At 41.6% G+C, this 25,642-nt stretch overlaps 1 protein-coding gene across 5 annotated transcripts in view; it reads left to right on the top strand.

Annotated features, from left to right (window-relative positions):
• The window catches only part of LOC122566125 (protein outspread), a 213,651-nt gene that overhangs the window by 159,272 nt on the left and 28,737 nt on the right, over nt 1-25,642 (top strand). Inside the window, exon 1 of one of the 5 annotated variants that reach the window (XM_043722896.1) lies at nt 13,355-13,501. The exons of the other annotated variants lie outside the window; for them this stretch is intronic. The gene's annotated coding sequence lies outside the window, so the exon portion shown is untranslated. Of the gene's footprint in view, nt 1-13,354; nt 13,502-25,642 lie in introns of those variants that run through there. 5 annotated transcript variants of the gene reach the window in all.

Raw genomic sequence — 25,642 nt, 5'->3', positions numbered from 1 at the left:
TTTATGCGTTTAAGATTTAGTATTACGGCTGAAGGGTTGGATTAACACGATGGGATTGAATTTCCTGATTTGCTACTGATATTCTCTTCTTGATGATCCAATTCTTGCGCAAGGAAACGGGGCGCTTCGTTGGGAATCGGCTTTTACGTAATCCCAATTCGTTCGTGAAAACGCACACGAGCATACGGATGTAATTAACGGCAAGCAGAGCGTAATTAACACGACTGTCATTAGGCGAGCGTCATTGGGTTGAAACGTTTCTCTTCTAATATGGAATTCGGTTGAAACCAACTCCGCAACGCTAATTTTTCGTCCTAATTAATGTTTCGCTTGCCGGCAATGCGTTCTCCCCATGGCAACAGATTCACCATTAATTCCTTTTAAATCATCTTCTTTATCGTTCCTAACCATTCACCGTTTCGAATGTTCATAAACTTCATAAACTTATAGGATCCAGCTGAAAGGAGAAATAACAGCGAACAAAATACTTCACAGATTCTTGGAATTCTTCTTCATAATCGCTATATTAATTTAACAGAGCAGAATAATATAAATTGACTGGAAATAAATTAAAAGAAATTATTATTTCCTTGGAATCGTATCGCATCGAGAAATAACATCGTAATAAATCACGAAATTTAATTCGAAGATGTTGAATAAATCTTTCGTTCGTATCGTTAAATATATCGCGTAAATTCGCAACGTAACAAGCGAAATACAATTAAGGTTTCGCATCAAAAGACTGAAAGATTACCGAGAGACTGAAAGAATTAGCTTCGCGCTTCTTCGTTTCTTGCGAGACCCCTTCAGAACCGAAGATGAGACGATGAATCATTAACGACGCATCCATTTACTGGGTCACACAACTGAAAACCTCCAAGAACTCGGCAGACGTCTCGAAAGGAAGCTACAGCACAGTACGCTTCCCGGTTGACGTGCTCCCGTGGAAAAAAAAGGAGAAAGCAAAGGTTCGCCGTGCGATTATCGGTGTCATTGGTACACGCGCGCGCGTAAATCGCATTTCGCAAATAAGATTTCGCAGTCGAGTGCACGTTTCGCTGGGAAACGGCGTGTCCGTGGACTACGGGGAACAATGGCCGACCCACGCTGCTAACTGTGGGACAGACACAAACGTGGCACACTTCGAAACGCATCGTCGCTCTCATGGAAACCACGTCGAGACGGACGGCTGTTCCGTTCCTAGCACAATGTCACGTGCACAGGACCTCGTGAACAAGTCTGGCTCGTGGGCCGCGAACGTGGTCGTTTCATTCAAGACTTATCGAGATTCGGCCGATTGTCTCCTCTTCCTGTTCGATGATGTACGATCTCCGTGTAGCGATTAAAGCTGTTGAGGATGTCGAGTCTTTAAACGATCGTCCGCATGGATCGATGGTTCGATCACAACCTTGCCATGTGAGTCGATCGTGTTAATTAAATTAACGAACAAGCATTTTCCTATTTCACGTGTTTCTAATTCTTCGGCTCTCGATTGCGTTTCCATCGATACGTTGCGTTTTATTCCGACGTTTCGTGAATATTCCAGTTCGCTTCCTCAGGGCAGACTCTGCTGTGGTCATCGGTGAGCCACGTTTTACTAAAGTTTCTAGAGTGATTAAAATAAGACGAACTCCGCGGACTAAATATTTTCCAGCAAAACGTAAGTGACATACAGTTAGATAACACGGTCAGAGAAAAATTAAGTGTTACGTTAATAGTTTTAGTGTATCGCGATTCCTACGACAACGTATAAACTTCACGTGGCTACGCGTATTTAACGTATTATGTAACGGGTTAATTAGAAAAATGTATAGAAAAATTGTCGAGTCTAGGTGTAACGAAACATCGTTACGACTGGTTATCAGTGGAAAAATGCGAGCACTTTGCTAGATATGCCATGCAACGTTCGTGCATTAATATTAATTACTCCTACTGCCTCGGTTAGGCGAGGTTGGCAGGGACGGAGAAAGGTATAATAGGAGCACGTTCCTCGCGTGTGTGTTGCGTACGATATTTACATTGTAACGGGGCGGCCAGTCGTGTGTCGACGACCCCGTATCTTCGGTTATACATTCCTGCTCGTCGAACTGTTAACGCGATACTCCTAATTAGCAGAACGGGCCGTTTGTACCTTATTGTGGCGAGTTATTGCCGTCATTATTTCCCTGGCTATGAAACGCTTTTTGCTCCATGAAACAGCATGCTCGCCAATTTTTCGACGTTTATCACAGCTTTTTTGCTTTTTCCCTGGACGAACATAAACCCGGCATCTAACGGTTAACCCGTTATATGAAAATATTTAAAATACAAAAAAGTCGTCTTTTATTGGTTGACGAAAGGAAGGTATAGATAGGGGCAATTTTATCTTACGTAATTGTTACTCAGTGGTGGTGATATTTAGACGCGAGTGAAATTTCAGTCGTTATAGTTTTGTTCGGTCTGGAAACGCGGTTAATTGGAAAGCTTGAAATTAGAAAAACTCGATTGAATTATAGACTGATTTGATGGAATTTTCTTAACATTATGACAGCATGGTGTCTGTATATAGCGTGTATAGATATATGATAGTAATATACGGTAGCAAATAAGATTGCATAGAGCAGAGAAATAAAGGAAAGGAAGTAAACTTGCTCCTATATCCAGAGTTACGTGATTCACGTTTAATTTGCTATGGTTTCGGGCGATGTAGGAACGGTTAGAAGGATTGAAACGAAGAAAGTTGGAAAAATTGCAAAGTTAGATGCTGGTTGCAGAGAAATTGAATCGAGTTGCAGATCGTTTCAGCAGAATTTTCCTAAATTGCGATAGCATGTAAATGAGAATCTATAGAATGTGTGGCAATTCGACGTAAATTAAAGAAATGAAATTCGAGCGTAAAATATTAGACTGGAAACTTACCTCGAAAAGATTGTGTATAAAATACGAAGATTTATTTATACTTGGAATTGCGGCTATGAGTCGTATTTGTACCGCCACGGTTTAGTTTGGTCTAAAAAAATATCAATTGGAAAGTTTGAAATGAGAAAAATCGAAATCGCGTTGAAAGCCAAATTCAGTTGCAAGAACGAGATACGATTAATTGCGGAGAATTCGAATAGAATTGTTCAGAAATTCTGACAGAATAATCTGAAAGAACGAAAGAAAAATGTAAAGCCAGCCGGTCGTTCAACGCGTGTTATAAAACCGAGATTTAATTATAGATTGTTTTATTGAAATGTTCCTGAAATTACAGTATTATGTAAATAACGTTACACAGAGGGAAGGGGAAAAAAAAGGAAATGGGTAAGTTTGTTGGCCGTCGAAGGAAGTTTTCTCGACCGAGCGAGTGCAACGATCTCGTGTCGTTCAGAAATGGCATTTCAGCGGCCGCTATACGTACACCTGCACAACGTAGCCACGCAAATGTGTTCATGGCATCTAGTAAGTCGCAAACCGCTGCTTCTACTCGTTAAAATACACCTGATTACCGAACATTACCGTGCCGAGGGGGTAATGATCGCAACGCTTGCACGTAATACAAAATTGTTCGGGACGAACGAACGGAAGACGTTTGCCTCCGCGTTTAGGCTCTGTATCTTAAAACTCTCGACATTTCAGTGCAATCTATTTATTGTTATTTCAACCATAATGAAATGCACGTCCCGCGTTTTATTATCGACTTCCACATTGAAATCTCAAATTAGAGCTGAGAGTAATAAAATTGTTGATTTGTCAATTCTTACAGAAATTTGACGCTACATCGATTTTACATGCGTTTGTATATTCTATACATAAATCTATCGATAAGTATCTCAGAATTTGTCTGAATCATCTCTCGAGAACCTGGAGTAGTAAAAACATTATGTGTAAGTGATTCAATTTACCTAAAGAATGTAAAATTTCCAAGTATGTTTGCGTTAGATTAAAGATCGATTTCCGCGTATTTCTACCGGTGAGTCTCTAAAAATTTACGACTGCAGTCTCATTTATGTTCAGTTCACGTGCTCGTTCGTTTCCAGATAGCAAAAGTAGAATAGTAGTCGCAGGTAAATTTATATTAATACGTTGGTTGAGTAGCCGGCGCGTAAAGAAGGTAACGCACAGAGCGTAATTGAGCATCGCGCTGGCAAAGGTTAACGATCTCTTTGCAGCAGCATGCGATAGAAACGGTTTAAACGATGCAACGAACGCAGGAGTCGTTCGCGTGTCAGAGATTACCGCTCGTCCTGCGTGGTCTATTCGCGGAATCGCCCTGTCCTAAAATTGCACCGAACATTTTGCCGGTCGTAGCCGCGCTCGTCGAGAGAACGGAAAATTTATGGCACGAAAATTACCGAAACGACCGGTTGTAACGGCGATTTAGGAATTATGTATCCCCTTCCTGTTGATAATGATGACAGACACGGAATAAATCTGTCGGAATGATCGTTTGGACGCTGGACTTTGAAGCTTCATTCGCGTACTGAGAATCTCGATTGGTGTGGTAATAGAAATTTTGGAGTCGGAAAATTGTTAGTTTAAAGCTTACGAATTTAACGATTCGACGTTCGATTCTGAAATTCAGATTCTGTAGAAAATTCGGATCTTGAAATCTAACATTTCAATTTCCGGCTCAAAAAAAAGGATCCCGCTCTTTCTACTCTAAGCTTCGCACAATAGGATGTAAATGTTGGTCTTTTCGAATCTCTGAATCCAGTTTTTGAATTTCGAATTTTCGCGCCTCTAAAAGCAGACGTGGAATTTAAAAGGTGAAACTTTGTAAACGTATGACCAATATTTTCACTTGATAAAGACATCATTTAATTAACCAGCACGCCTAACATAGCCCGTTGCTTAGTAAATTGGGTCTGCCTCTTGAAATTCCGATAATCTACCTCGATTATCTGGCAAAACAGACGCATTCCATCGTTTTTCCCGCAATTAGCCGGTCTTTAGCGGCAAAAGCAACAATTTCCGTTTAATTGCCGCGTACGCTTTTAGCTTAATCCCAGCGGCATTATAAGTCGAGTGTTCCATCGTCGTCGCAACATTTTCACGAGACAAAAAGCATCATTGTGAAGGCTCCGTCTCATTTGCATGACGCTTCTGCACGTGAGACCGCCGTTCCACTTCGTCTCTGCATCAGCCCGTGAAAAACCAGTCGACGAAAGCAAAACGATCGTGTGGAATGAGAAAGTGCGTGCCTCCGCATGATACTGACCCTGATAAACCCGCGATGCTATTTGAAATTTAATCAGAACGTCCATTCTCACCGGCAGATTTCTTTTCTCCTTCTGCTGTTGCAATTTTTCCCGTCAATTAACCAAATGGTAAACTAAGAATTCTTTCCGCGGTCAGTGGAGAGAATTTTCGTGACTTCTTCGATATCACTGGAATATAAGATGAAACGTAAGTTACTTCTTCTTGGGTGTAATTGGAAAAATAAATGGGTGAAAGTAATCTCGATTTCGCGTTAATTTCCTTTCGTTCGCTTTATTCTTTGAACTCGATGCTGGCCGATCAGGAACCGGGAAACGCGCGTTTCCTTCCGTCTACGATATTCGAAATTTAATTCGTTCAGTTTGTACGATAATTTTCACTTCCAAATTGTGGAAATGGGAATTTCGTTTATCGCGAATTTCTGTGTTTTGAGCATTAGGGACGCGTAACCTCTGCTCTTTACACTGTTCGGAAAATAATAAAAATTCCTATAAAACACAGAGGAGATGAAATTCTCCGATATCTGAATTAAGAAATTATTCAATGGAAATTTCGGTTTCTATTAATTTATAATTTCGACATTTATCGATTAACATCTGAATGAAATACGAAATATTAATGATAAGACTGGTTTAAAATGATTTTGCGATGTCTTCGTCACCTATAGCCTTTGCTCAAAAACGTCAATACCTGTTTTATAGTTCCAGGTACGCATATCCCGAGACTACGAAGTATTCGTTTACTATGTTTGAAGAATGCGTGCTTTAAAACCCGATGCTTGCCAACTCACTTTTACTACTTCCTCGCAGACTAAACTATTATAGTATATTCGGGTCGCGCTTCATCCTCGTTTGTTCTCAATATGCTGCTCACATTATTTTTTGAAAAAAAAAGCGAAGATTCAACAGAGAACAAAAGACGGGATGTCGAAATGATGTTATTTCCAGTTAAATAAAGACTCGAATGAACATTACTGCGTGTGTGTTCCATTTGTTTCAAGGATAGATAAAGAGACAGAGATAAGAACTTGCGTAAGTTCTTGGTTAAATAGTCGCGAAATTACGACAGATCGCTTTGCAAGTGCACGATCTTCTTCCTTTTGAAATTGTTCCAGGATTCGGCCAAGTCTTTGACATTTTATATCTTATAGAGCTCTTTAAAAATGTTGAATAATATGAAGAGCATTTTTTGCGATAACGTAGTCTGTAAATAAATATTTCAAATCGTTATCAGACAGGATACGAGTCTGTTGTTATTCACGAGACTATCTTTGCTACATGGGATTTTGGATACGACTTGGACGTGTCCATCGGTGGATTCGCGGTATAGTCGAAATTACGACAGATCGCTTTGCAAGTGCACGATCTTGTTCCTTTTGAAATTGTTCCAGGATTCGGCCAAGTCTTTGATGTTTTGTATCTTATAAACCTTTCTAAAAATGTTGAATAATGTGAAGAGCATTTTCTGCGATAACGTAGTCTGTAAATAAATATTTCAGATTGTTATCAGACAGGATACGAGTCTGTTGTTATTCACGAGACTGTCTTTGTTACATAGAATTTTGGATACGAGTTGGACGTGTCCATCGGTGGATTCGCGGTACGGTCGAATCAATGGCTCGTTTATCCGTGTCTCGTGCTGGTTGCAGACCGAGACCGGACGGTTCTCTGTGTCTTTGTGGCTGGCCGCGAACAGCGTCGTTACGGCAAAGTAAACGATCGCGAGAACGATGAATAACGGTGCGCCGCGTGAAACCGAACTGCGTAATAGCATTGGAAACTGTCGGCGAATAAGGTTACCCTGGCGAACATTATTGCCGGTTACCTTGCCTGTAACAATGTAATGGCGAAATTGGTACGCCAGGGAGCCCCGCTACAATTTCGACCAATTTCCCCGTAATCGAGCGATATTAACGTCGAAAATGCAACGTGTGACAAAGGATTTGATTTAAGAAATGTCCGACGCGTATTCTCGTTATTGGTGCAACAATATAGCGAATAACTTTTATATTTCCTCGATATTTCTTTTTCCACGTATTATCCTGGTCTTAGAATTTCTATTGTTTCCAATCTTACTCCTCTTTCAAGATTTTCTAAAAAAATCTTTAAAACGAGCCAATCAGATTAATAAGAGATGTCGTATATGTAATACGTATAATTACTTTTTCAATGTGCAGTAAAAAAATAATGGCAAAATTCAGCAACAGAACAAGTATTCATTCGTTAGAATCGTAAAAGCGATGAAATTTCTATCGAGACGAGATATTTGGAAGAAAGCAACCTATACGATACATTTCGTCGAAGCTACATGACGCGAATAGCTTCAAAATCGAACATCGTAGAGAGATTGCGTTGCGTGCACGTAGCGAGCCCGCATCGCGACACGCCCAACCATAGGCGAGCAACCAGGAAACGTAGCACGCCTGCGTCTACGTGTATTCTATATACACGTGTACTTACTCGTGCAGGTACGTAATACGCGTACACTGCGATCGTACAGCTTGTGCATCATTTGGGATCGCGTATTGGACATCACTGGCGTTCCATTGGCTGCTATATGAATATACGTGGACTGGATCTCCTTTGGCGGATGGATCACCGTGGTACTCGGCGGTCTCGCGGGATTATTGGAATTCCTCGATTGTAATGGATCTCCGGATAATGTAGTTGGAAGGAAATGGGCGTTGTTCCGTGATTAACCGTTTCGGGTTGCTTATTAAGCTTCAGCGGTTTACGAACATTCAGAGAAAGGGCGGAGTTTGATCTCAGAATGAATATTTCGGATTCTGCGAGTTTTGCGTGAATCGCAGTTGGACGATTCAGATAATAATAAGCTGCGAGTGGAAAAATTCGAAGGTTTCTTTATGCATTGTTCCAAGGTTGGGAATCTTTTGCATAAATCGAGGTTCTCGGAAGCCGAACTGATTAATTTTTCAATTACATCGTATAGCTACACGACTGAAGAAACGACCAATTTACTTCCACAGGTTTGTTCGCTGTTCATAAGTTGCGGCAAATTTCAAAGCGAATTTAAAAGAAAAACTGTTTTCCAATCTTGGAATTGATCAATGTGACTCTTGAACGATTCAACTGCAGCCGAAGCAATTTGAACGTGGAATAAATTGCGAAGAGTGCAAGTAGTTTCTAAACCTCGACATCTTTCCTTGAGGACGCATTTGAGAGAATAGAAGTAGTCTGGCTTTAGGCTTTGTCGACGAAGTCCAACTAAAAAGCCGTACTTCAGAGTTCTCTTTCGCGAAGATGAAAGAAGCAGGCGTGCTTTCAAGCAAAGTAAGTGGTTAAAGCACGGCAAGTAGATTTTACTTACTTTTCGGATAAAGAATCTCGTCTCCCCGTAAAATACAGTCACTTGTTTGTGGCAGGGATTTGCATACTGACAATGAGTAAGCTTATGCATTACTAGAAGAAATTGACTGCGTGATGCGCGCGTTCCTTGAATTTAAATACCACGGATACTTTGCACGTGAATATTCGAGGAATCTTGTCTATTTAGTATGTAGCCTCTCATCTTCTTAAAAATAACATATCGTCGATTTAAATCTCTGAAAACAAACCACTTCTAAATTGTTCTAAAATTCAATAATCGAAAAAGATCTAGACATTTTCTGATTATATCCATCTACAAAAGTAGCATAGATTCTCGGATGAAAGTTTTCACGATTCCGTATATTTAATATTTTGCTCCTCTTTCACGCTCGTGTAAACATCAGATCTTCTTTGTTTCACCAAATTCTCTACGTTTCCTCCTGACGCTCATCCACGGAACCAGTGTACGTTTTAAATTTAATCCAAAATTCCAACCTAAATTTTCCCAAAAAGAAATGCTCCAGATTACTCGAATAAACCACACCTGTCGTAGATTTCTCAATTTCATTACTCGAATACACAATTAATATTAATATTTCTGATAATAATTCAAATCAAAATTCAAATAACTGACTCCCCTAACTTCATGCGCTGCAAGAAATCGGTACGAATAGCGATAAAAATAAGTTCCAAGGCAAGGAAAATCTATGCTTTCGTATAATACCATAATCTGTTCCAATTTTTCGATTGTTGAATCTGACGAATAGCAGTTGCAAAGTGTTTCCAAAGAAGTCTACCACATCTAAATGCGTAATACGATGTCTACATACACAATACTCCTAAAACCCACTATATTTTTCCATCGTTCGTACGCAGAAACCTAGCCCACCCATGAAAACAGCGATGACACGGCGCATCAGTATCTTATCATTGCACGAGGTTATCAGAGGAGCATTCGGAACATCCAATACAATCACCGCGGTCGTAAACAGGAACGATGGTCTGGCGGAACGATCCAGGCCATTCAATTTCCAACGACTAATCGTTTCAAAGTCCGTCCGGCCGATCGATCCACTGCGGTGGATGCAGGCCATCAACGGCAGCCACCCAGTGGAGGTTCTCTTCTCGCTGGCTCGTTGTTGCCCCGCGTAATGCATGCTCTTTATTCTCCTGGAGCTCGACCCCGAAGATTATCATTAAGACGTTCCACGGGCGGTGGCGGCGGTGTTGCTGCCGCTTCTCTCGCCGCGACTACAGCGAGAAGATACAAGATAGATGATGCGCTGGAGGAGGTCGTGCCTTCGTCCGGAAGAAGAAGAAGGAAGAAGGTGAAACGCCTCGCCCTCCGTTCTCCGCCGGCAAATAGCTAATGACGGGATTAAATGAAACTCACTTAACCCGGGGTGGAACGAGGCGACGCCACGGTGTGCTCCGTCGTTTGAAAAGAGCTGTTCGCAAGCGTTCTGCACGTGACCGAGACCATAATGCTTTTCAATAACTTCCGCGTTAATTACGTGCCTGTAGGGGAGTAGCGTGGTTTCCACACAGTGCGATCTGTGATCTTTGATCTTGAAATGATAGGAAGGTTCTCTACGAGGGTAGATTTTAAGTCACGTTGTACACAGCGATTCATAAATTCGTGTCCATCTACGTACAAAGGCAAGTACAAAATGTCGCATGAACACGATAGTTGTAAACGATCAAAGAAAATGTTCCGAGCGTCCGTTTCGCGTCTCTATACGCTATCGCACGTCGCGGTCATGCAGCTTGTGCAACGAGGAACATGTTGAAAAAGAGGGAGTATTTTTAATTTGTACTTTGAGCATTTTAGTGGAGGTTCGGATATTTCGCTTACAATAGCGTCATTGCTCTTTTGTTATTTTACATTGAATCACTGCGTAGAAAGATTTTCAGTAGATTAAATTTGTTACAAAGTTATTTCTACTTAAATATCGATAGAATTATGATTAACGTATTTCCGAAAGCAATTCAAAAGATTAAAACGTTCAATTTATAAAATCTTAGGATAACAGTGTAGCAGAAATGTCGAAACCATTAGCGATATGTGTCTTAATGTGTCAAAGTAATTCGTAGAGCTAACTATAATAGTTTATATTTAAGGGATACGTGCAGGCTTTCGCGAGTAACTGCATATAGAATAATCATAGAGCGTGCGTTCTAAGGACCTTCGACAGAAGCGGAACAGGAGGACAGGAATTTCCCGTGGAGCCCGGGGCAGAAAGATAATCCACGCGCTAGCACGCGCGCGAGTCTCGCTATGCGACTATAATTGCGAGCAGGTGGCACCATTAATCTTGCGGCCACGGTAACCCATTTTCCTGGCTCTCATGCTAGCCGACCATAGCTGTCGTGGATAATGAAATAACGAAGCAAGCGTCCGGCTCAAGGTGGACGCAGAGTCAAACGAACTCTGGCCTATGGACACCGTGAACCAAATTAATTTTCACGGATTTTAGTGATTTATGCTCGACCCACGATCTCCGAGTACGAAGCTTCTGATTGGAGCTGTATGCTTGTCCACAGTCGTTTGTAGCTTCGATTTGATTTGACTTTCTTTAGGGGATGAGGATGGGATATAGCAAGGTATCGGTTGGATATACAGCGTCTTTGGTTTCAAGTAATTTTAAGTACGGAAATTTGATCGTTGTAGAGTCCTAAAGTTTATAAATTCGATAGCGCGGATGTGGAATATTTTCAGATAACGAAACTCGTGAATTTACTAAATTTCATAAAACAAATAAATATCGAATCTGTTTAATTAATAGTCGCGTATAGAAAACTTGCAAATTAGAATATTTGGATATTACGCGGTAAAGAATTCGATAGCTCACTGACTTGGCAATCTAAAATTACTATATCCTCTATAAATCTCGACATCGTATTAACACCTTCCAAGGTGTTAAACGAAGCAAGCGTCAATTCTCGACAGTGATTAATTTTTATCCTGTCCCCTTCAATTTACTTGAGAGAATCTACCTATAAATAAACTCCTATCCTGTCTAGATTTACTTTTGCCACAGGATCCTTTGTGCGACGGAGGAAAGAGGAGCGAGATAACTGTCCCAGATTTTCAATCAGTTATTCATAACGAAACATACGTACAGGTGTGTGTCGTTACGTGTACGGTGACGCAAGAACGGCGTCGAGTCCCGAAGATGAATGTTTACTTTTCATCTTGGCGTTACAGGCCGTTTTGTGTTCCAGTAAGTAATTGGTTACTTTTAAGGGAAGCGCTCGAGACGAAGCCTTAATATACAGTTGAACACGGTCCATAAATTATCCGACGAGTTCAAAAATCACCAAGGAATACTTCTCTTCCTGGACGTTCGGTTGAATTCCCACGTAACGAGTTATCATAACGTGTTCGCGAAACAGTGCTTCGTCCCGAGGACATTCATCTTGAAATCATTTTCCGCAATTTTAGAGACACGCCGTAGCGCCATAATGTGGCATCAACCTTCCTACGCTATAATAGCAAGGCGGTTAGAAACTTCCCTAAGGTCCTAAGACTTAGCCTGGATAGTAATGTTTCCGAGCTGGCTTTGAATTTAGGATACACACTGCACACGCTTCACACATAAATTAACATCAATCAAACGTACGAGGGAAGGAATTCCCTCAAGGTCCTGGCAACTTGGATAACGTTATCCTCAAGTTAATTCCAAACTTGAATTACCGTATATTTGGTATATAATGGGATGAGAGCAAGCTAAGTTTCTAAGTTTTGTTACTTCGCTTGAACGAGACTAAACAATCACGGTCTAATCTAAATCTCGAACTAGCTAACCCTTATCGCAAGTGCACAGACCATCCCTACGGATCTCTAGATAATTTCCCTCTTGCATCGTTGTATAGTAGCATGATCGAATAGTTGATGTATTCTGAAATTTGATTCTCGCGAGAACGAAGCTTCGAATGAACGTATTTTATCTTAGATTTTCGACTCTACCAAATTCCACATACCTTAGATACCACGATAATCCTACTTTTCCTAATCTTAATTATCTTCAAGTCATTCGCCCCATTTTCTTCTTCGAATCACCCAATCGAAACTTTTCTTACGCGAGTTATGTTAATCATTGCGATCTTTGGGTTTAGATTTTCTTTCAACCACAGCCTCCTTTTATTCTATATCTCATCGACAATTCCGGAATTTACACCTGCGTGAGCACCCACGTGCCAATATCACCGATCCGTCTCATAACCTCTTCGTTTCGAAACCTCTGGATCCTCGCAGTCTCGTCGTTTTTCCGTCCATCGATCTCCGCAGCCGGATCGATAACTCACGAACGGTATATCCCTTTCGCCTGCGACCTTCGCCATTCCACGATCGAATCGAATCTCTCGAGGGACCTTCGATCTCCGCCACGATCGATCCCTCGCGATCCCGTTACTCGTCGCGGACCGTGTACACCGCGTTTCTTTAACACGCAAACGAGGGAGAAAGAGAAAGAGAGAGAGAGATAGAGAGAGAGAGAGAGAGAAGGGATTACGTTGTAGTGGAATGCATCGCGACGCACGCGTGCGTGTTTCGCGCTCGGATGATCTCAAAGGTTAACGATGTTCCACGCTTCGCGGAGGATCTACGTCAGGAAAAGGTAAGGGGAGAGCCGATTGATCGTTCGTGAAATCTAGAAAAAGGCCGAGGATCAAGGACGCCGATCGAGGATCCTCTAGCGCGCGCGCGCGCGCGATTCTTCGAAGGAAGAGATCGTTTTCTACGCTTGCGCAATTCACTCGACATTTTCCTTCGCGGAGGAGCGCGCTCGATCCTTCTGTCGATGCTCTCGATCTTATGTAACGTTTTGTCGTTCGTGCGAGGAGAGAACGCAAGGAGATGGAAGGCGTCGTGTTGAATGTGGAACGTGGTTGATCGTGAACGTAGAACGCTGACGGAGTCATCGTCGTGTGACTATTTACTTGGCTAGTTCGCGCAGAAGGTTGAAGAGAGCAATGGAATATGGTTTATCAGAGAGGTTCGTCCTAATACACAAAGTTCTATCATTTTTATAACTCGCGAATAATCTTCCAATTATTAAATTATTCAATTTTTAAATTATTAAGATCTGTCCGGAACGTTGTAACAATCTGTTTCTAGATTCAGGTTTATTCTTCTGATGCACGCTAACAGAAACGAACAGAAAATAGTAAAGTTTGATATTAATCAATTTTATACGAATTGTTGTTCGTCGCTTCGAAATGTACATACCTACGGTAAGGTATTTCGACATGGTGCTCCTGTGTATGCAGACAGCACCACTCGACCGATTCTTAATTCTTTGCTTAGAGGATGGTGGCACTATTATTGCGAGCAATGTTTATTAACCGACGTACACGCGCCGGTCGGCACGCGCATTAATCTTGCCGCGACCACGAGATAAGCAAACGCTCGCGTCACTTCGACCGACTGTCTGCATATTATTTACGTCATCGATAAATCTTCTTAACGTAACGTTAACAGCAATCGCGATAGAATCGTCGGCGACGATTAATCGACTTTCGAGAACCGAACAAGCGTCAGACCATGGATTCTTCGGTAAGAAGCGGTCAGAGGGTTGAGCAACCCTTACACGTAGAAATTGTTTCGAAGTAGATAAACGTTCCTCGTTAGTTTGATTGAAAGCGAACATTTTGAATGATCTACGAAGATATCCGATGTTTGATGGATACTTTTGTACATTCTAATTGAGTCATCGATTCTTTTCAACCCATTCGTAGTACTATTACACGTTCGTATTACGGTTTCAATGACGTGTTTTATTTTTTTTCTTCTTTTTCTTTGGAATTATATTTTGCCGCGTATGAGAACGATAGAGTAATCGTTTTTTGTCACTACTAATAAATAGGCTATTGGTAAAGTATTTTCGCTCTTTAAAAAGTTCCATATTAAAAATCTTCAAGTACTAAAACTATTTAAAAATCCAAATTAAAATTTTTCTAAACTGAATGTTCTTCAACCTTTGTAAACTAAAAATCCCGAAATTCTATCGAACTGTTCGTAAATTCTACGAACCTACAACTCTTTCGACCATTTCACATTAAAAATCGTTGAAACCTTCTGACTGAAAGCTAAAAAAAAAACCACACATCCTTGGAGATTAAAAGTAATTAAATCTTTCCAAACTCTATTTCTTCGATGGCAAATCCCCCGCTACATTTTCCTCGCCTGTATAAGCCACCGTAATCGAATCGTACCGCTCGGGTCGATCTAGCACACGGTTAAGATCGAGCGAGCTGCCGCTATCCGCCACGCTTTAATGAAAGCAGCCACCGGCACGGCGCGAGAGCGCTCGTAATTTGTAACCGGGGCGAAGTCAATTAATAAGGACATCAGGTCATTAATTTAATTGTACCCCGTGACGATAGGTATCGAATCGCGAGTTTAGATCGCCGTGCACATTTATTAATTACGAAATTTCCACGTGTGACGGGCTACGCGTTGCCGCGATCATCGAAAGGTCCGCAGGAGGTCGCGTAGCCTGACTGACGATCACCGTCGATTAAATTATCGGTTGATCTCGGACGAGGACGCTGCTAGTTGGCCGAGCCACCGCCGTGCGTTTCTGAAAAGTTGCAAAACCGACGGATTATCTTGGCGGATTGCTTGGATAGGGGAAAAGGGGATAACACGCGTTTCGTCTTAACCTTTTCAGTTTAACCTTTCGTAAATTACCTCGCAACGCCGCTTTGGTATTTTTTAATGGGCGAGTACGCGTGGTTTTATCCGGCTGATTGATTGTTTAGATCGTAAATTAGTCGGCAAGAGGATAGCGAAGTGTTTGTATGTACGTCGTCGTTGATTTGTAATTGACGTAATACCGTGTGCTTAATGGAGCGAGTAGGTGTGTCTGTGATAATGCGAGATGATGGAAGTTCGTTTGTTTGACAATGCTTGGTGATTGCTCGCCAATTTATCTTTTCTCGCTAAACATACGGATTTTTATTTTACAAAAGAGAATGTTTATGAGCTATGATATCTTGTATATAATAATAAGCCTGTCTTTCGTTAGATTTCAAGTACATATTTATCGAGCAAAGAAGTACATGCGATCGTAAGGAAGATCGAAAGTCAGACTCTATATACCTGTCTTGTAATATTTTCAAGTTACTCGTACTTTTTATTATAAACTTATTTATTATAAATAACGACTATATGATCGAGATCGACACTTTCGATATATTTCCCAAAATCTGCAAGACATTCGTACGTACTTTGATTCCTAAGTACTTTTAGAGCAGCTATCACGTGCTAACTGTGAGCTCTCCATGTCACAGCCCAATTTTATTAGAAATTATACATATTTTCGCCTATCTAATAGATTTCCAACAAAATAATATTTCAAGTATAATTTGAATTTCCCTGTTTCTCTCGACACTTTTCTCCCGAAAATATTATAGTACGTTCTTCGTCATCATTCACGATCCAATAACAGGCTGTTCGCGATTTCTTACACTTGCGTATAGGCTGAAAGCGAATGATCGTATGGAAAATCGATCCCATTTGGTGTCGGCTGGTCTCGTTAGTGAGAGACTGATAGGAATTCCATGGAAGGTGTACGGTGTAAACTCATCTCGCGTGTAAGGCGCGGAACGCACTAGGCTCGGCCTGCGTTGCATTCCGTCACGTTACAGGGGAGGAGTCGCTCGCGCCGCGAGGAAATCCCTGGTATTCTAATCAGTTTCTAGCCCCCTATCTCCGAACGTACGGCCGACCAAGCTGATTCGGAGAAATCGGCCGATTGCCAGTCCAGGGTTGTCGTAATAATCATTAGGAGAATATTAAACTCGTCGACGAGTTGGAATATTGAACGCACATTCGATCGATCGTTTCGTGGACTGCATAATGGACTGTAATACGAGATATAATCTGGGCGAAGGAATTAAAAATCTATAGTGAGATCGATAGGTATTGGCGAGACAAATTAACACGGAGAGTTATGCTTTTTAATATCAATATCGTTTTTAAAAAATAGATTCTTTTAAAATCTGTTTCCACAGCCACATATTTGCACTTCAAGGATACAAATATAATTTCCCTGTTCTAACATTAAGGGTTATTTTCGATAGAATTTCCGGAAATCTGTTTGTACAGTCGTAATCGTAGTTCAAAGATACAAAATTCGCCAATTGGCGCAATTTTTAATCCCGAACTCTTCAAGGGTTCTTTTCACCCCGTAACTGTGTTTGCCCATTTAATTTGCTATACTATGAAGGTCTCAAGTTTCATCAAAATTGACCTGTCATCCTCGTTGAAGAAAATTCACGTTTCTATAAACACAGTTTATAAAATGAAATTTGAATAGGAATTTATATCGCTTGTTATAATATTTGGTAAGTACTTCACTTTGAATGGTACAGAGCAATGCTGTCTATTTTTGCATCTTTAAATTTTCCGCCAATGCAAATGCAAAAACAACTACGGTCTTGTTAGTATACCGACGTTCAAATCGATCCGAAATTTATACCGTCAATTAATTTATTTACATTTATATCGCTTGTTATAATATTTGGCAAGTACTTCACTTTGAATGGTACAGAGCAATGCTGTCTATTTTTGCATCTTTAAATTTTCCGCCAATGCAAATGCAAAAACAACTACGGTCTTGTTAGTATACCGACGTTCAAATCGATCCGAAATTTATATCGTCAGTTAATTTATTTATATTTATGTATCACGTAGCTTGTCATATAATTTATCATACAATTATCAAGCATTAGAGTAACTTTGATCCATCATCAATGAAATGACCTAGAATTTAATGCCAGGATTTAAGTCGAGTGGATTAGAGGCCGATGCGACAGCGTACGTCGGAACTAAGCCTAATTACAGCTTAATACAATTTGATTGGAGCACGATGCTCCGTCTCTAGCATAACCTGCCGCATACAAGTGTGACTTAGGATTATCCGAGCGTATATATAATTTAGATCGCGACTATAAGTTGTCGAGACGGCGCGTAATTTAGATCACGGTATCAGATACGTGCGCCGCTGTCTAAGAGGACCTATCCAATCACGATTTAGACGAAATTACACCGTGTAGATGCTTGCATAAGTTTACGTCGAAGCGTTTTGCTTGATCGGCTATAACTTACGGCTAGCATAACTTAATCCAATTATAATACTGATCATCCATAACACCCGTTTGTATTAAACGAAAACTCATGCTGAATCATAGTAGATTGGATCTAACTCTAACGATCGTAAATTGGCAAATAAATCGAATCTATGCGTAATTTGATCGTACGTACGCTTGGGTTCAAAAGTAGCTGGACGTTCGCGCCTCTTTGATCAATTAGTGATTTAATTAGAAAATTACAAGCCAAAACACGATTTACTCTCATTTTTTACTCGATTGTATTTTTTTTTTTTTTGATGTTAAAAAATCAATCTCAGGTTGGAACATAATACGAAAACGTCGTTATTCTCAGGCATAATTTTTCCTCATAATTTTACGTCGAATATTTTCTTAAATTATATTGAAAATCCTCGTTGATCGCAAAAGTTAGAGCAACTATAGAAATTGCAGGATCGCGACAGGGATACATTTCTCTACGGACACGTTTTGAACGATCCAATAACCATGTGCGATAGCTTACGCCTGTAGGCAATTGGAGATCGGACATCATCGATTTGGTTGGTCGTTCTAATTCAACCTCGATTATCCGCGAGCAATTGAGCGACTATTTGTCGCGATGAGGTTGGTCGCGTGAGAGGGCGTCGGTGACCATTCTGTTGGCCATTCTGTTGGCCATTCGTGCGTCGATGGGTTCCGGTTTTATCGATCGTTTTTCGTGGCGAGCCTCCCCGGACACACCGGTGGGACCTGTTTTCACCGATGAAAAGTTACCAGATCGTTCAGATCGGCAACGACGGTACGATACGCCCGACAGACCCCCGTTGCTTTTCCAGATGGAACTGGTCGACCGTGCGAAAACCACACGACACAGAATATCGCGAACACGCGCCTCTTCCGAAAGAAGAAGTTTCTCTTTGCTTGATCTTGTCGTTCGTTGCTTCCCTGACACGTTCTCTCGATCGCTGCCCCGAATCCTCGTTCGTCTTCCTTCGAAAACTCGACACAGTGGATCCATTTTTTCCCGCGTGTTGGCCACGAAGGATAATTCAGCGGAGAAAGATACACAAATGGCGACAAATTAATGCCAGTTTCGCAACATTTGCATAGTAATTAATTAGATCCAAGTACGTATATTAAACTTCGTGTCATTTGATAGCATTCGCATGCGATTACACAAAGATACTACGAAACTGAAATGGAAGAAGCTTCATTGGAAAATAGTACTTTTGTTATACGATACGATCGTAAAAATTGGCACGTGTATTGCCCGAAACATCTGCAAATAAGATTCCTATGCTCTCAGAAATGTCATCTTCCGAGCGATGCACGGTATATTTCTTATCATATTCCATATTTCAGACTACTAGAACGTGCGACGATACACGTCCGTGTCGAGTCTTAATCGATACCTTTCTGCATGCAACGACGAATTGATAAAAAGCTTTACCTGTCGCATCTTTAGAGGACCGCGTAAAGTTCATCTCGTAAATTACAGGAGCAAGAATCCTGTTTATCTGTCGCAGTATCGGCTTTAGAGTCCGTGTAGAAAGGGGACGAGTCGATGGTGAACGACAACGAGACGATAAGCGTCGCTAATTTCCGTAAATTCGCCGGCGACTCGGCCAGGGCGTTACGTTTTAATTGCCGCAATTAATTAGACCAAGATCGAGAGCCGAGCTTCGACCGTGAAGCGGATATCGCGGCAGCCTTGAATCGCTCGCTCTCGACGACCTTCGCTTCGATGAAAGGTTAGCCAGTGCCTCTAGCTGAAGACGAAGTTGAAAGATCTTCTTTCGAGTTATTCTCGAAAGAATTAACGAGAATCACGAACGACTTGCTTCTGCGTTCGAGATTTTTTCATTGAATTTTATTTTCACGTAAGGAGAGATTGAAGATACTCCGGTGGAAAGAGACTGAGTGAAGAAGCCAGATGAAGAGAGAAAAAAGAGAGTGGAAGGTTGGATGGTACGGAGGAAGATGAAGAGACCGCCACGGGGCGCGACGACTCGTGTTTTACATAAGTAGCGCGGATCTTATCTCCGTTCTGGTACACTCTGGACACTGCAACCGGGTCACGATGTAGCCAGGTACCAGATCTTGCGCATCCTCGAACGCCTGGACCAACCAGATATCTTTTTATTTTTGACATTCCACCTGGTCGCACCATTCGGTTGCTCGTTCCCTTTTTTACACGCCTTGCTCGTCGCCACCTTGTTCGCTACACGTTTTTCCCCGCTTGTTTCATTACCCTCTCCTTTTTCTTTTATGTATCTTCCTTTTTTTTTATTTTACGACATATTCTGAGATTCTTTCTTTTACGGCCATTCTTCGTGCTACTTATTCTCCCGTTTGCACCTTTCCCCCATTGTGTTCCTTCCCTCTGCGTTTCTTTTGCTTTTTAGGACAGTTTCTATTTTCTTACTCGTCGTTTTCTGAAATTACCGATTTCCAATTTGGCTCAGTTGCGCTATTTTACACCGCCTACTCCCCTATTGCAAACTTTTCATTACTTCTTCGTTCACTCGTTTCTACCTACTCCAAGTCAACGAAACCCGCAAAATCGTGCTTAAATTTTAATAACTCTTCCAATTGACACTATGTTCTGTGCATTCAAATTCCTTCCAACTTCCTCCAACTAAATTTCATTTTCCGCATCATACGTTCAACCCTCCACCCTCGTGGCACTCATCTCTCCTGCAAACTTTTAACGGTTCCTTATCCACTCGTTTCCACCGACGTATTTTAAACTCGATCAAACTCCAAATATTCGCACCATTAAACTGTCAATTGCTGCGAAATTCCTCTCGTTAGGAACCCGAACCTCTGGCCTGGCGTGCTAATGGACATTCCGAAGCGGTCGTTCGAGATAAATCAAGAAGCGTGTCCTGAAAGAAAGCCACGCCGGTGCCGCGCTAATAAATACGTCGTATGAACAAAAACGCGGAGCAGGGCGGTCTCGTATACATAACGGCCGGACACGGACCATGATGTATCGCTCTTGGTGGACACACCGTCTCCGTGATCGTGTGTGCACAGGTATAATCCCGTTCGCTACTATGTGGAGCACATGGGAACCAAGAGAGGCGGCTTAATAGAGGCTCGTGCCGCTCTCCACTCAATATATCTTGGATTTTATGCCGACCCTAGCCTCTCCTTCCCTCTATCCATTCCTTTTCTGGCAATAATTGCTCGATCTTCCCTGCCTGGATTCGACGTCGATCCTCGAGGCTGCCGGAAGCTGATTGCCGCCAACCGGAAGTCGTCTCGAGACTCAGAGACGATCCGTTCGAGAGCGGTCTGTTTAATTTAAAGCGGGCATAAATCGTTGTTTTAATTAACCTCCTGTCCTTGCATGGCTCTTTCTCTTTTTCTTTTTTTTTTTTTTATTTTAACTGAACAGGATCGCTAGGTTGTGCTGGACGTTTCGCCGTTTTCGAGCTACGCGTCGAAGGCCTCCGAAAGCCAGTTTGAGGCGAGTTCCGATGCGGAACGGTCGAGCCAGATCGAATCCACTGTAGCGTCGCCAAAACGCGATATGCCTTTCGAAGCAGAAAGCTTTACAGAAATCTTTTAACTTGGTGGGATTTTTGGTTACTTGGATTCTTCTTGACAATTTTGTTCTCCATTTTCGTCTTATTTTCAGTCCTAGAATCTTTCTGACCTTAGATGAGTAGATATATAATGCGCAAGTAACGTACTTTGGTCGATGTTCCACCGAAAAGTGAAGCCACGCTACGCCATGGAATGGCGAGTTTGTAAATGTTTGCTTGGATAAATATACCTATACGGAACCGTTCCCACTAAAAGCTAAAATCTGTGCAGCACAGTTTAGCTTGGCTTTCCGATGGATCCCTGGCTTTATTCGAAGTCTCTATACAACTTTCGAAGTTTACGCAACGTGGAAGTACGTGGCTGCGCCCCATTTTATCGTAGGTTTGCCTGAACGCCTCCCACGCAGTCGCTTGAAAATATTCGCGGCCGGTGCGACGCTGTATAAACAAATAACAAATTGTAGCCGCCGTGCAACAAAGCGGACCGAACCAGGAGCGTTGGACGTTTCATGGATCGCCGTGTACGAACGTCAAGTGTACTTAATTGTACGGTCTCCATTCAGCCGTGGCAAGAACGCGGATAATAGAAAGTAAGACGGCGGCCGTAGCGTGCTCGACACTCCGGGATCCGACTGGAATTTCGTCGGTCATTTCTAAATCGCGGATTTTATTGGCCACGTCCGATCGTACGTTTTCGTGGTCGAGGGCCTGTGGCCGATCTAACGACGGAGTCTAAACGGCACGCTTGTTTCGATCAAACAACGTCGCTCGTGTTATTTCACCGCGAGATTTACTATCGGTGTTCAAAGGCAGTTGGTTAACCGGATTAGCGAGTTCCAGCTGCAGATTCCTTTTCCATGCCGATGAAAACAAATTTCGATGTTTTTGCCACGGGCACCCGAGTGAAATTCATCTCGTCAGACGCCAGCCTTGCCACGTGTTTTTCCAAGAAAGGTGGTGAAAGAGGATCGATCTATTACAAGGAATATGCGAAGTATGCGTGTGAGCTCGCGAAGGCATTCGATCTCTCGTACAGCGCTCACAATTTGAACGCTACTTGAAACTTCTCGACTAATTACGTTCTCCAGCTCCAAGCTTCGTTCGTTAAACGCATCCTCGATATGTATAAAAAGTGGACAGTTGCAACACGATTCAAAATTACAGGTTTCTCAGCGACGTTAAACGCGTATGTAACTCGAAACGTACAGGTTCGGACCATCCGCGATTTTTCATCCAACTCGTGCAAACAACGACATTACTCTCCGAACTGCTTCCTGCGACTGGTTCACTCGCGCGTTCACCTTTTCCGTGTCCATACATTTCTCAAACCGCGCCAACTCGCGTGCACGCGAAAAATTTACATTTTACAAATGTGTCCGCGTCGTCGTGCCCGCTGTTTCGAAACACGATCGCCTTTACTGAATTTTAACCGCGAAATACCACATTTTTTCTCCTTCCATCCTTCTTCTGTTTCGGTGTTCAGATCGTGCAAATAGTGGCGCGTTCACCCCTCGACGTTCAAAACCTTCAACTTTTGTCTGATATATCGTATTTTGCCATCATCGAAGTCGATACTGATATTAAATCAACGATCATATTATAGATCGATCTATAAATTATTCGTCGTGTTGCACAATATTATTAATTTTCATTGAAAAAGTGAAGGATATTTTGAATAAATAGAAACCAGATGCGGCCAATTTTTGCGGTTAATATTACAGTAAATTGACAGAAGAATTAATTTGCCTGACAAAAGTCATGATCGCATAGACTGATAAATATAATCGTTAAATTGGAGGATCAAAGGAAAGCAGGGAAAGCATCGAGTTTCTCGATGTAAGACGTAGAAATATGCTGCTTCTTGATCGAGATGGAAACATCCTACGAAAAGGAATCGGATATTAATCCGGGGAAAAGCTGTGACTTTTAACATTTTTAATAGGGACGTCGCAACATCGCGGACTAAAGCGTTAACCCGCGCGACGACGAATCTTACTCCTCGCGCGTCGCTTGATTAAGCGGTATAGGAGGTCGCTGACGAACCTTTACCGTTACCAGCCTCTTTTATCGCGAGAGCAGGCTAATGAACCGCTTCGAACGCGCAAAAATCTACATTTAACAAATTCTCCTCCTCCCCCTCCCCCTTGTTGAGATGGGACGCGACTTCTGCTCGCCGAATAAACGACCGGCCGGCATAATTTAAGGCGTAACCCTCGCGATGTTTCTTCGGCCTTAACGGACAGTCGCTAGTCGTCCTCCGATCTTTTTGATCGCTGTGTTTCTTCGTTTTATGCGACTCGCATTTTATTTTTATTTTTATTTTTTAAGGTTAGTTCGCTTGGAGTGGGGGAATGAGCTGCAAACGTTAACGAGGAATTTTATGTACCATGTTTGCCCGGCGGAGAAATTGTTGGGATTGTTACGGTAGTAGGTGATGATTCTCTTTAACCCTTTCCCAGTATAAAGTATGCATTCTGTGATTTTCATACATTTAGTCGACAACTTTGTATTGTTGTAAGTAGATTGCGAATTTTTACGCAGTATCGTATTTTTGTTGAGACCTAATCTAAGGAAATGAAACATACGTACAAGTTTACTCTACTCGTTAAATCTTCTAACGAATAGTTCACTTTGAATATATTTCTATTTCCGCATACTGTATGCATTTTGTTCCTTCTGCGCCTTTGAATTCCCCATAAACGTATAACAATATAATGCGATATAATTGCAAGGAACATTGTCACTCGGGGTTTCCAGGCGCAAGCCACGTTCAGGAAGAATCTTTAATTGACGAATGAAATCGTGAGTGCTTAAAAACAGTACGTACTCCCTAGTATTATCGAGTATCTGTGATGCGCCATTGAATCATCGGATAATTATCGAAGAGACAGACAAAAATTGGAGTTCAAAGGATTAAAAGAGACTTCGTCGTTGCGCTCACGACTTCGCTTACGCAAAATTTCTCCTTCTTTCTCTTTCTTTTCCTTTTTTTTTTTTTTTTTTCATTCACCACAGTTTACTCGATAACAAGCACGGATACTCCATGCCAATCAAACGTACGATCTGAATTCAACGGGACGGCATAACTACCTCTCCATCGAACTTCGATTCCCCTCGATCCCGGATCCTTCACGAAGAACCCTTTTCAACTTTCCTTCGTTTCATCTTGGCGGCCAGTTTTCAACGTCGAACGCCGGCTATCCACGTTACCGGCCACGTCAATCGCGTTCGAAAGGATAATCGCCGTTTCGAGATGATACTTTGTCGCAGTCACGAACGGCTCGGTTTTAAAAGCCGAGCGATTTCCACGGTCACCCTGGTCCTTTTTCTTCTCCGGCTTCCTTCTCCGCGGACGATCACACGATCCTGCTACGCGAATCGCGGTCGTCGCTGGATTTCACGACGTCGTTTTCACGGACCTTTCGTCTAAGCTGGCAACTTTCTATGGCCAATAAGGAAGCTCCGTTTTTTTTTTCTCATCTTTCTCGATCGCAACCGGTAGTCGACAACGGGTAATCGATTGGAAATATCGACGATGCTCTGTTTTCTCGATTAGTTCTACGCTAAAATATCGCTATTTTATCTCGAGCGGCGTTGCTCATGAATATTTATGGCTAACGTTGCCTGCACAGAAAAGTAGAATCTATCGAGGCCAAAGAAATACGCGATTTTCGTCTATTCTTTTGAGAAATAGTATGTACGTACAGTTATTTGTTAGGGTCTTTGCGCGTACCATTAGCTTGTCCGAAGAGTGTCTTTCTTTTACAGACACGTCTTTTACAACGATACATCTTTATACAAACATGAAACCTAATCTGTCGAACGTAGTGATCTTTATCTTGGTAGAACAAAATGGATCATACGTAATTCGATAAAATAATATAAAACGGAAAATATTGTGCGTCCATTATTTCCTTGTAGAAGGAAAGAAACTTTTCGGATGACCTACTATCTATAAAAGATCTGTCGTTTATCGAAATGAACTGTATCTTATTTGGAATATTACGTTTGTCTATTAATGTATGAAACAACGATTATTTCGTAGCAAAGTGTGTCACTTGTTTGCTATAAAAGTAATATTTAATTAGTCTCGATCGTGTCGAGTGATAATATTCAGTGGGATTTTATATCGATAGAAATAGCTTTGCTATACGGTGTTATGGTGCAGGAGGACCATTGAATATTGAAATTAACTATTCATGGAAGAATGTTATACAGTCAAAAATATTTATACGCGATAATGTTTCTTAAATTCTTTGAAACTAATTTCGAAGTAGAGAGAAGCTAAACGTGTACACGTGTCGATATTCTTCAAGAGATTAGGTTGCATCAAGTACGTGTAAGCTGTATAATAGTCGGGAACATACGTAGATATCTATACAAAATGAAATATTATCAAATCCCGACTTTATTTCGGTATCTTCAAAGCGATCATACGGAGATTGTTAAGTGTAGAGAAGGATTATGTAGAATTTTATCTCGATACAT

The sequence above is a fragment of the Bombus pyrosoma genome, linkage group LG3 (assembly GCF_014825855.1).
Source record: "Bombus pyrosoma isolate SC7728 linkage group LG3, ASM1482585v1, whole genome shotgun sequence".
NCBI lineage: Eukaryota > Metazoa > Arthropoda > Insecta > Hymenoptera > Apidae > Bombus > Bombus pyrosoma.
This window is presented reverse-complemented; position numbering and strand designations above follow the sequence as displayed.